We start from the raw sequence: 13,723 nt of genomic DNA, 5'->3' as shown, positions 1-13,723 counted from the left end.
AAATTAATCAATTCATATATTCTTTTTACAGCCCATCCAGTTCTTGGTAAGTTCACGCCACAAATTTGATTTTAATATTTTTTCTTCTAATTCGTATGAACATAAAACCTCTAGCAGAACAGCTATTTAATATTAAAAGAATTTTTGTGAAAATTTGTATCAATTTTTACAATTCATATAATTTATTGGGCTTATTCGTTATTTGAAATCATAATAGAAAGTTAAAGCAAATACAAATTTTAGAAAACTGAATGATACAAATGTTATTTCAGTAGAGGAATAGAAATATCTTTTCTTCCAATAAAGAAGAACGAAAAATCATTTACACCAATCTAGAAGTTAGCAATCTTTCTTTAAGTCATAAATTTTCAAAGAATTAAGCTAGAAATTATATTATTTATTATTTGGTGATTGAAATATAAAACATTATAAATATTCGATGTTCACATAATAATAATTGTAATATTTACATCAGATTTCTGCCATATGAGATTCATCAAGAAGTTAAATAAATAATAAATAGTCTCCACTTTGAATCGACTTTAAAAATATTTGAAGAAAACCTCATATTTTTAAATTTTCATCAAATAAATAATATGACGCATAGGCTGAGCCGATACATTCTCTCAAAGTTTTCACCTACACTAATAGAATCTTTGTCTCTTCTGGAATTAATATACTTTTGGTCTGTAAATATAGTTGAATCTTGTATGAAACCAGCGGATTACCAGCCCATATTACAAGACCCCCATCACCAGACATTTGAGATTTAAATTAAAGAGGGAACATCTAATTTCGAAATGATAACAGCTTCTATCAAAGTATATGCTAAGGTTTTTAAAAAATAACCATACTCAGTAGTCTCTGATGGATTCACATTTTGAACCCAAAAATCCAATTTTAAGATCTTGTGTACCAAGATTCCACCTTCAAGTGGTTAAGGCTAAAGTAAGTAAGAATACACAATGGATCTTAGATGCAACCGAGTTTGAAATCCATGGTCCTCAATTCATAAGCCAATCTTTCACCTCCAAGCTAATGCTATTTAAATTTAAGAGTGAATAGTTGAATTCCAAAGAGTATAATTCGCTAAAAAAGTAGGTAACAGTGTTTTGAAAGAAGGCACCTAAACTAATATCCACTTTTTTACATTATTTTTACAATGCTTCAGCTGCTGTATACTTCGTGAGTTGAAATAATTTACTTCTTTAAAATGCCCAACTAAAAATTTGTAAGTGATTAAACTGTATATTATTTTTGAATTCGGTGATTTTCAGGAGTTTAGATCTAATAAATCAAGAGAATTGGATTAAAAATAAAAAATTGAAATTTCGGAGATTATGCTTATAATTTAATGATTAAATTTATCTTTCTGTTCTTGTATTTGTTTTGATAATCACATTATGTTATAATCAAATTATCACATAATTAAGAAGCTTGATATTTATGAAATATTTTCTGATTTATTTGAAATATTTATCATGCATGAATCTAAATTATATATTTTTCTATTGTAGGATTCCCAGTTGGAAGTTAGTAACAAAACATTTTTTTATCATTTCGTAAAATACTTGAATAGCACTTAAATAATCAATTATAAAAATTAATATGATTTTTAATTTTTGATTGAATACATAAATTTATTATGAGAATGTGTGCTTTGCAAATATTTTTGTTTGTAAAAAAATCGATAATTAATATTGTGATATGCAATATTTAGCAAATTTTCTAACAGATTTCATATTATTAAGAAAAGTTCAAATGGATTTTTATAAATAATAATTAATATTAAGTAATAAAATACTAATTGTTATAAATTGCATTCACAACTATTGAAATATAAAAATAATTTGTTTCTAAATTATCTATTAATGTATCTCAAATAAATTTTTATTGAATTGAATTTTAAATGAAAAATTCTTCCCCTCAATTCCATATACAACCGATAAAAAACAAAATATATATTGCATCCCATTTTATTATAATATATTTTGTAGAAAAATGTTAAATTAAATGATAATATTGTTCTTCAAATTATCATTTTCTCCTGCTGTTTTATAAACTGAGTAAAAAATATTAGTATGAAGGACAGTTGTCAGTTTAACAAGTATCATTGAGTTTTATAAGAAAAATGCAGTTATCTTAAATAGTATATAATACAATAAAAGTTTTCCAGAACAAAAAGAAAAATATAGCATTTAAATTTATAATAATCATTATATAGCTTTCAATAAGAACTTATAAAAGAAATGTATCTTATTAAGTAACCAAGAACTTTCACAAAAGAATAAGAAGAAAATGTGGAAGAAAGTTTCATAGAAAATATATTTGGAATATTCTAAAATAATTCAGGGAGCACGATCTCTAATTAAAATGAATATATATATTGAAATAAAGAAGGACCCATATTTAATTAAAGAATTAGAATTCCTTCTCAGTGAATACTATTCACCAGAATTTACAATGACCTCCCAGGCACAGATAAAAAGCCAAATCAATGCAAAAAAAGTTTGGAAAATGAAGGTATCTTGATAAAGTGATTCAAATTTCATTTCAAAAGCATTCATATTTGTACATTATAATATTTCCTGCTATTGTTGAAAATAAAATTTTAAAAATATTTTTGATACAAAATGTAATAAATAATATGATCTTTTTTGGAGTCTCGCCTCTTTTTTCGTGTTCTGATTTTTACCGTATAACTCATATTCGTACAACGTAGATTTCTTTAGGAATTTATAAATGGTATTTATTATAAATATTACATGTTGTTGTCAAATATATAAAAAAATCATTTCGCTAATTAATATCAATTTATATTATAGTTGTTGGCATTGCTGGAGGTATGTATTACATGATCTTTAAATAACTATTATAGGAAAATATTATTGCTCAATAAGTTAACATTTCTACAGGAGTCATTAAAAACTAACATTGAATTATCAGCTTAAAATTTCATTATTGAAGTTTTTTTATTAGTAGATTTGAAACTTTTATGATAGAAATACAAATCATTTCTAACTTTTCAATGTAAATTAAATACTTTTAATATTCTATTTCTTTCTTAAAAAATTGTGGTTAGATACATAACATTTGCCAGACTGTAATTATTTTACTAAGATTCCTTGTAGTTTTTTGGAGTGAATATGTTATATGTTTCTAAAATATCTTTTTAAATTTTTCAGAGGCCGTTAAAGCTGGTAAGAATTTGTATCTTTCATAAAATATTTTAAAACTTTGTTTCATCATGAATATTACAAATACTGTTTAAACATTTAAGAGACAATTAATAATAATTAAAGACGTGGAATTACAATTTTAGGTTTATTTCTTTGAATACGTTTTAGAAATTCTTTCAGTAGATTCTTACATTTGTCAAAAATTTTCAAGTACATAGTAATTTTTTTTAATTCTTCACTCCTTCAAATATCTTTAATTTAATATGCAGTAATCATAACAATTTAAGATATAACAGTTTAAAAATTTTAAAAATATTATAAATTAAGTTTAAAAAATAAGTTTAAAAATTAAAACTAAAATTTTAAACTTTAAATTAAAAATTAAAAGCTAAGTTTCTAAATTAAAATATTAATTAATAAATGATAAGTAATTTTAGTTAGTAAAAGAAAAAAAGGTCCTAAAAAGTTTTTTACATTTTGAAAAATAATATGTAGTTATTTTGACATTTTGAGAATCTTTATAGTAAAACAATGAAGAAAATATATTTTGAGATGTTTTAAAATACTATTTTCTCACATAGACCAATGTCCCCATTTTTTAACACTTCTACAGAGTCATGCAATATTATATGTATCACGTTATACGTGTATGTAAAGAATTTGCTAATGTTCAACTTAGTACATTAAAATTTAAATTGTGTAAAACTTTTCTCTTGAACAAACTTTACCTTAATGTGCATTAAATTATGTAATGGTACTCATATACTGGTATCTGAATAAAAGTAGAAAAAGTATTTATTCCCTTAAGTGTTGCAATTAGATTTCTATTTCTACTTGAAAAATTCATCAAATAAAGTACCTAAATGTATGAAAATACTTTCTTTGCTGTAGAAAGAAATAATTAAATAATATAGTCCCCATAGCCAAGTGAAATGTTTTTTTCACATTCATCTGTGAGGACATAGAGTTCTAATATTCTATCTGTAACATTTGTTGAGATATTAAAAGGTGAAACATTTTACTAACGGATACTTTTTGCTATGGAAAAATGTATAAAAATGTAAACTTTAAAATTTTTTTATTAACCATTACAATACTCACTTAAATTACCCACCTTATTTAAGGAAACTTAACAACCGGAAGCATATATTAAATATGTAAAAAAAGTATATGTCTATATATAATATATTTAAGGAAATAAAAGCTTTTTTGTGACATACTGTACACATTTGGCACTATATATTCTTTCAATAATGGGTTTATTGGATTAATAATTGCAAAAACTAATTACTAATTTTTAAAAACCTCTTCTAGCAAAATCTATTGGAGTAGGTAAGTTGATAAGATTTTTTGCAATACTCTAGATTTTATGCAAATTTAACTTCTTAATCTTCTTAACCGTGTGTCATATAAGCAATTTTTTTTTCTTTTTTTTTTCAAATTTATATGTTGAAACTAAATTATTCAAAAACAGAATATTTAGATACAAAACAGCACAAACACACTACATTCACTTTAATTATTCTATTGATTCTTCTTTGGGTCTGTAGGATATCACATTCCAGGAACAGAAAGTGCCATCTAAAATGATAGTAAAGAAAACAAAACAGTTAACAGAGTAACCAAAAGTGGTTACTGAGACCAGACTGAAAGCATTTAAAAAAAAGCAAATATCAAAATGCCGCGACAACAATGGGCTTGAATTTTGTTTAACTCTAATGGCCATCACCGGCCAAGATACAACTTTTCCTGTAGGAGCACGCCCTATCATTCGTAGAGTGGTAACTCGACTAAATACTGCTAATATACTTACCAGGCTAGCGAAAATCAACCATCATACTGGAAGCATCTTATCCCCGTATTCGAGGTACCCACGGGTGGAACTATATTCAAATATATGAAAAAAAAAGGAATAATGCAATCGATGTTTTTCTACATTGTAACTATGAAGTAATGAAATTTAGAGCAATGAATGTAGTAGCAAAGATGTTTATGCTTAAAATATCGATCTTTTAACTTTAAATTTCCAAGTGTATCAAAATTTCATAATTTTTTCCTAATTTGTACGAACTTAAAGTAAGATACGACTCCATTAAATGTTTAGTCAAAATGAGTTGCGATAAAATTTTATGCTTTATATAATTGTTTGAGTTGGATGACAGAATAAGAATCTCGAAAAATTAGATAAGAGTAAGCTTAAGCTTACCATTTCTGCATTTATTAAGTGGCAAGAGAGGGACCGACCATCACACCGGAAGTTTCTCATTCCATCTCCATAACTGAGGTGCTTCAAGATGTGTTCAGTTAAAAGAGAAAGCAGAACAATTAAAATATTAGTATTACTATATATGTTTTAATTTCTGGTGAATAAAAAAAAATATGTAATTTGGAAACAAAAGTTCAAATTTTCATTTTTTCAAAAAAAAAAAAAATTATCGGGGGAATAAATGTGTTTTAAAAATGAAAAAAAGAGAATTTAAAAAAAAACCCTGTTATTATTCTTTTATCAAATAATTCAAAGAGAAATATTGTCACGCAGATACTTTAGTGTGGAATGCAATGATACACACAAGAAGTAGAGCTAAACCAATTCATTAACTGAACTCTGAACTGAGAACACAGTGACTGACACATCTTCTGCTTTTATACTAGCAGGGAAAGTTCCAGAATACTTTTCTGGAGACAGTAAGAAAAGTCCAGAACACTTGTCTGTTAAACTTAAGAAATGTCCAGAATCTTCTGGAACATAAAATAAAGGGAAACATAAGATCAAAGAATTAAATATTTACACAAACTGTGAATCGCATTGTCTCTGGCGTGATTCGAACTCACAATCTCTTGATTATGAGATCAGTGCTATGACCATTCGGCCACGGAGAGTCGACTGCATCTTTTCAATGCGGCAATATTTATGAAACATTATATCATAGGCGTTGAATCCTAATAATACATAAACTATTTTTTAACTTCAGCATTTGAAAATGACGGATAATCAATTTGATCTAATACTGTCGATTAAAACTTTTTGAAAGGCGTAGTTCATTTTTTTAAAAAGATAACTAAAATAATTAAATAGTTTACATTTAATTACAAATATGTATCTTGTAAATAAATCGAAGTGTCTAATTGCAATTACAAACAGTGAACATTCGCTATGTAATTAAGAGATACGGGGAAGTTTTCTGAGCTAAGTTAATTCCTTTTTCGTCATTACAAAAGGACTATTTTGAAGTGGATGTCATAATTTTGAAATGTGATTAGATGATGAAGAGGGTAACCGAGTAAGTTCACTGTATTCTAAATCTTCACGACCCACAAAAACACTCAGGCAGGCACATATGAGGTACAAAACATAGACACTGATTTCCCAATATTGAACCCTAATTTTGTCCTCATGTAGCTGTGATCTTTTCTAGATAGAAATAAAATACAGTCCCTCCCCCCCAAAAATTTCTTAATAAATAAGGATACCTGCAGATTTGATGGAAAGAATCAAATACATTAAATTGCATGAACTAGCGTAAAACGATGAATAATCCGAATTTTAATAAAAACATTTTTGAATATTTGAACTATAAAGCATTTACTACACATTTTAAAAATATTAATTTTATCTGTGTTTTTAAGATAGTAAATTATTACATGATATTGGAGACAAAAATTAAACTTTAAAATTGAATATTTATTATAAAAATATTAATTTTACTGCCTGTTGAATATTATTTATACATTTGTTTACTTCATATGATTTGTGCACATGCAGATAGACGTTTAATTGAAATAATTTATAATTAATGTCAGAAGAGTTGATTAAATGTGAGTATTAATAGTAGAATTACGAATCATGGAATATTTTTATTAGAGTCTATTGCTCCTTTAAAGAAATGTAGAATAACTACTAGCCTTCGTCTTCTTCACAATCGCTTAAATTAATAGAATTTATTTTCCATGAATTTATCCATTGAGAATCATTCCGAACCCTCAAAACGTTCATTTAATAAAAATGTAGAAATGATTGAGATAGAAAATCTGCAAATTTCATAATAGTAAATACAACATATATCCCACGGGTTTTGTCGTATAACTAAGTACTTTATTATTATAATGAACACTGATGAATTAGAACTATGATGAAATAACGCATTAAACGAAGCTTGTAAATGGTGCTTCACTACTCATTTATTTTTCATTTTTATATTAAAATTCAACAAACTTTTCTTTATTCTACAGATGCTATTCACGGAGGTAAGTTCATTTATCAATGTAATGAATCCTCCTTATGATAACGCTTCTGTCAAGTGTAAAATTTGACACAGTCTTTTAAAAAAGGCAAAAAATCTGAAGCTTCGTTCATAATTGTTGTTAATCTTGAATTTTTTGTTTCAAATATGTAAAAAGTTCAAAATTGAAAAATTCAGAATTGAAATTGATATTTAAAAGTTATTCCTATTTTAAAAACGTAAATGAAATAAAATTTATAGATTTAAGAACATATCATTTCTAAGTTTATACATTTAAAACCATGTTTTTTTTTAAGTTTATAAATTTCCGGCCCTGTTTTTTTTAAATTTATAAATTTAAAATCATGTTATTTTTCAGTTTACAACTTTGAAACCAATTAATCCAAATTACTTATTCATTGAAGTATATAATTCATTTTTTCACTTTTTCTGATGATTCATATTTTAAGACCAGCTTTATAAATAAATTAAATGATATATCTGATGTTTTTCAAAATTAAAATCTTTTCATTAAATTATATTCTTTTAAATACAAACTACTTTTATATAAAGTAATATAAAATGCAAATCCTTCTATCATCCAATTAAAATTATAATATAAATTGATCCAACCAATTTTTAGAAACAACCTGTATCTAATTTTATCCATATAATTGTAAATACTGTTACATCAGTATTATAAGTATTGTTTACAAATGCTGAAATTATAAGAAATATGACCTTCTTTTGAGTGACTGACCTAAGCTTAGTTTTAAGCATTGTTAAATAATTAGTTTCAAAAAATAAAGAAAAGGCCGTCATCGAAAGACGTATTAAAATAAAAGAGAATTAAGAAAAACAGTGATAGAATAATTCAAAGTGTGAATCAGATAAAAGTCTTGTTAATTTTTATATTAAATATTTTATTGTATGCATTTTGAAAAATATGTTTTGATTCTCATGCATAATAAAAATGCAAAATTCAGTTGAAATCGGCTCAATTGTATTAGGAGATGTGATGTACCGTTGCGAGGAGGTTGTAGCATAAAATGAAAGGATCTATTTACTGATGAAAATGTATTGTACATCCTTTAAAATAATCTGCTCCGAGTGCAATTGACTTCTGCCAATGTTTTTTTTATCGTTAAAGCATGCCTTAAACTCGTATTTTTTGTGAAATCCCTTCAGACTTTGTAATGGATGTCTTTTATCGAATTAATGGAATCAAAGCAGTGACTATGAAGAGGCAATATCAACCATGGAAATAGGAAAAAGTTACATGATGATATATCAAATGAATACGAAACTTGTGGGGCCGTATCTGCTCAGTTGATAAGAATATTAGTTTGATTTTTGAATGACTTTGATGTAATTCTTTTGGTCTTGCTTCACATTTCTAACGCCATTTAGATGATTGTAATGCTATTTTTGAGTCAAAAAGCATATATCCAAGTTTCATCACCTGTGCTAATGTGTTTTAGAAGAAAAAAAAATCCGTTTGAGAAATCTGGAAACAAATTCCTTGGTACGGCTGAAAACGATGAGTCGCTACCCTAAATGAAATCTTTTAAAATTGATTGCCACGAACCAAATGATAAAGGAATTTGCTCAATAATATATCTTATTGTCAAACTACGACCAGACTCGATGGCGCTATAAATGGTCTGTCAGATCATGGATCATTTCCGATGAACTGTTTCTATGAACCTTTTATGCGAATTAAATATTGCTTTCTTGATAAACAGTTGTTTCTAAAAGGTATTTGCAATGATTCAAATGTTTTTATAACAGACACTTCATTGCGAAAAAAAATAAATTCTACGAGTGTTTTTTGCTTAATAACATTCGCCATTTCGGACTATGAATAGAATGAAAATTTGTAACTCTATAAAGCAAATTTATTTTCTGACGATGAAATAAATTTCTGGCTGTTTTCAGATGTTAATAGAAGTTGTAAAATGTTTAATAAGAGCTTGATAAAGACTATTTCGGATATTTTTTTAAAGCAGTACATGCGTGCATAAATACATATTTATACCACAATAATCTTTAATTTCAAAAGAGTAAATAGAATAAAAAATTCATTCTGAAGGCTTTTTTAAAATTTAATTTTATTAATAAAATAATTTTAAATTAATTACTTTTTTGTTCATTGATTTCTAATAATACTTATTTTACTTTTTACATTTTCAGTTAAACATGCTGTAAAGAGTAAGTATCTCGCTCCTGTTATACAAATTGTTATTTAATAATGATTTATTTCGTTTAAATGAGTTATACGTAATTGATATATTTAATTAGAGAGTTTGTACTTAATTAGCTTAAAAGTTTGTTTCAAAGACTTTCTATATTATGAAGGAATTTTTTTTCATTAATTTAATATTTGTTAATTTTGCAGATCTCGTCTCAAATAGTGAGTACTAAACTCTTTTCATATCTTAAAATTTTTAACTTAAAAGTTATGCGGGAGTTTTATTTGAACAAATCAAGTTCTTTCTATAACACAAAATTTTATTTTGAACAAGTAAACGCCTGTTATAACATAGTATTAATATAATTTTTTAATCTTTTCGAATTAATTCAAATAATTACAATAAGAAATATTTTAAGTCTATTATATTGAGATATTAAGTATCGTAGTAAGATTTTAACGTTATCGTATACTACAATTTTTTTTGTTTTATTTATAACTTATTAACCCTATGAATGTTTGTTGAAAGATAACTCTTTAGTTCTGAACATTCAAACCAAAAGAAACTTTAAAAAAAGACAAATTCTTCAATACAATTAATAATAATATTTTAATAGTAGATATTTTGAGAATAAGAACTATTATATTTAACAGTGTTTTAAAGATTTTTAATCGTTTTATAGCGACATATTCTATTAAAAAATAATCTCTAAAGGGAATTAAATAAGTATACCTCGTTTTAGGGCAATTTACTTTATTATTTTCTACGTTTGTGAGAGAAAATAATTCTTGGACACTTTTATTTAAGTTGATTTGTTCCATATTTGTAATGAGGGAATTTGATAATCTATTTTTCATTTCCTTCTGATGTGCTAGAGGCTTGAAATCTTATATTGTTGCATATTTTCGTAAAGTGTATATTAAAGTAATTATTTAAAAATGCTATTATCATTAAAACATTAAATGATTTATATTTTCCTTCTATGCCAATGGCACCACCTGGCACTGTCTTATAAAGAACAAAAAGTCGGAAAGTTAAAAATTTGAAAACATTTAGAATATAAAAATTCTCCTGCTTTATTTCCCCTCTTTTCTCTGTTGAAAACATTTAAAATAAAAAAAAATGACATGTTAACTATAATAATATCTAAATCTCAAATTTTCTTTCAAATTAAGTTTATTTTTTGTTTGTTTATCGTAATTGATTATTGGCCTATTTGTTAAAATATCTCAAATCTAACATCATAAAACAGTTTTAAATTTCCCCTCAAATACGAAGATCGTTTATATTTCAAAACTTCGAAGAAACAGAAAAGAGACTAGAGTAAAGAACAAAATGATTTTAGTTTTTCATTTCAGAGAAAAGACAAAAATTACTCCGCTTTAAGTCGCGTTCTCAATGAAGGGAGACAATGACGAAACAGAAGATTCTCACGCTTATATACATGTTTGTTTACAATATAAACATATTGCATTTGAATACTGGTTAAAAATGCATACTCATTTTTTTTTTTTTACTCTTTTAGTTGGTTAACTTCTCTCGAGTAAATCAGCCAGCACAAATTTCTACCTCAAATAGTAAGTATCATTTATAATAATATTTTGAATGTAATTTACAAATAAATGTCATTGAAAATAAAATGCTTCTCATTGCTCATTTTAGATTATATTTTGTAATGAATATCGTCATCATTCAATAAAATAATTAAAATTCTAATAAAAGTTTAAAATTTCATTTAAGAAATGAAATTACATACATTTTTGAATTTTTCACTAAAATTGCTCGAATAAGCATCTATGAAACAAAATTCCAACTATTTAAGGTGTTTTGAAAATAAGAAGAAACGTGTAATTTTTTAAAGGAGGGTAAAAAGATGTATAAAGAAAAATCCTTCAGTTCATAAGTTTATTAAATTATTTGTTCAAAATTTTACAGATTGCGTAAGAAAATTTTCCTGAATTGAAAAAATATATTTTTATCCCATATTTAAATACTGGTATTTGACTGATGAATATCATGACATTTTCATTTTTTTTTTGTTATGAAGCATTGAAACAATTGTTAAAGCTTTTAAATACACAGCTTGCTTATTTTGAAATTCAAAAACTGTAGAATATATTAATAAATTGCTAAACCACAATTTTGATTTAAAAAATATGATCTGCAATTTAATTTATGAGCCTTTTCGTGAATAATTTTACTAAAATTTAGAATATCAGGAAACAGTATATATTGTTATTTATATTGGCACTTGCCATGGACAAGTTCCCTGACGAAGTCAGCGATTTTAAGCCAAAGGAGCGTCTCTTGTTTTAGTAGCGCCAACTAAAGCCAAGAGTACGTCTTAGCTACTCACGCAACACATTCGCTTGCACAACCCCTTTTCACGGAAGGTGTGGAGGGGGGGGGGTACACTCACACATCTCACAGATAGAGCATATGAAGAACAACCATGCCCAAACCGGGACACGAACCCAGGACGCCCAGGTCACGGGGAAGACGCGCTATCCCTATGCCAAGACGCCGGCAAAGTATATATTATAGGAAGCATAGGAAAAAGCAAAATAACATTAAAACTTAAGTTATTAAAATATAAAGATGAATGTAACTTTTCAAAGAATAAACTAGAAACAAAATTTAATTCTTTATAAAGTAAATGGTTCTGAAATTAAGAAAAATAAAGAAATAATTATTAGAGATTTTCGTTAAAAATCGACTTCTAAACTTAGTCATCTATCTTAATGAGAACGGTGAAATAAAGTATATTAAACTTTAAAAGAATTTTTTATTAAAGAAAGTATATTATTTTAAAGAAAGTATATAAATGTTTAGAGAAACTCAACCTTAGATTGAAGTTTAAATTTTAGACTCTCTCATTTCTAAAACCATTCGAGTTCAGATACGTTTAGAAAACAGGAATTTACAAGTTTCTCTTTTGAAAATAAAAAAAAATCTCCTACCTCTTCAAAAACTGTGATGACGATCTGTGTTTATAAGGAGCTTATATATAAAATAGATTCTAGCTTAATTGATGGCCAGTAAAAAATGTATATTAAGATAACCTTTGAGAAGGAAGGCGTCCTGGCATAGGGGTAGCACGTCTTCACGATGATTTGGGCGCCCTGGGTTCGAGCTTGGTTGTTCTTTATCTGTTCTGTCTGTGAGATGTGTGAATGTTCCCCTCTGTAAAAAGGGGTTGTCAAGCGAATATGATGCGTGAGTAGCTATGTCGTACTCTTGGCCCTAGTTGGAGCTACTAAAAAAAAAAGAGACGCTCTCCCACCGGCTTAAATAGCTGTCTTCGTAATAGCGGGCTTGTCCATAGCAAGTGCCATAAGAAACAACAACAACCTTTGAGAGTTCCCTGGAAACCTCACAATCTTCTTAATTCGCTTGGGCAAGAATCTATAACGAACACAGCACTCGCCAAGGGTATTCAGATTTCTCCATTCTAGGCGTTTCAAACACCACTTAAAGTTTCGCCGACAGGAATTTCAAGCATTTCAGTATTGAAAGAGTTAAAATTATTCGTGGACTTTTTTGGAGAAACCCTCTTTTAATTGATCTTGGTTAGATATCGAGCTGGCATCTCCACTCCTATTTTGTTAACAAAATGCATCCCCAGGGACCGAGCTTGAGTCAAGGTTCTATGTATGGGAATTCTTTGATGAAATCGGATCTCAAACTTTCAGTTTTCCGATACAGATTTCGAGGCTACCATAAGGGGACCTCGGCACTTTTAAGTGCCAAGAGGTCGAATTATGCTTGTAAAAGAAGTCTGTGGTTAACGAGAAATCAAAAATTGTTACTTTAGATTAGATAATCTTCCTGAAATAATATAAAAGAAAGAAAATAGTTTTTGAAGAGAACTGCAGGATTTCATCGAAATTTTTACAATGAATTTGCACTTTCATAGAGAATAACTTATGCGCTTTATTTATGAAAATATATTTATTTCGTATTATAAAAATATTATCCAATAAAATATATCATAATACCTTCTTTTAATTCCTAGGTAGATGGAAGAAAAGATGCTCCAATAGTCATATACTCTCTTTTAGTATAATTTATTATCGATATGTAATGAAAATACGCATGTACACTTATTCAAATAAAAGTACAATTTTAAAAA

General features: G+C 26.8%; 1 long non-coding RNA gene across 1 annotated transcript; it reads left to right on the top strand.

Moving 5' to 3' along the window:
- The first annotated feature begins 31 nt into the window (after window positions 1-31).
- Window positions 32-13,723, top strand: LOC129957974 (uncharacterized). Its single transcript, XR_008783075.1, has 10 exons — window positions 32-46; window positions 1,518-1,532; window positions 2,826-2,843; window positions 3,186-3,200; window positions 4,494-4,511; window positions 7,410-7,424; window positions 9,593-9,610; window positions 9,798-9,812; window positions 11,117-11,168; window positions 13,607-13,723. It is a non-coding gene; the product is annotated as an uncharacterized LOC129957974 (long non-coding RNA).

This window comes from Argiope bruennichi, chromosome 2 (assembly GCF_947563725.1).
Source record: "Argiope bruennichi chromosome 2, qqArgBrue1.1, whole genome shotgun sequence".
Lineage (NCBI taxonomy): Eukaryota > Metazoa > Arthropoda > Arachnida > Araneae > Araneidae > Argiope > Argiope bruennichi.
This window is presented reverse-complemented; position numbering and strand designations above follow the sequence as displayed.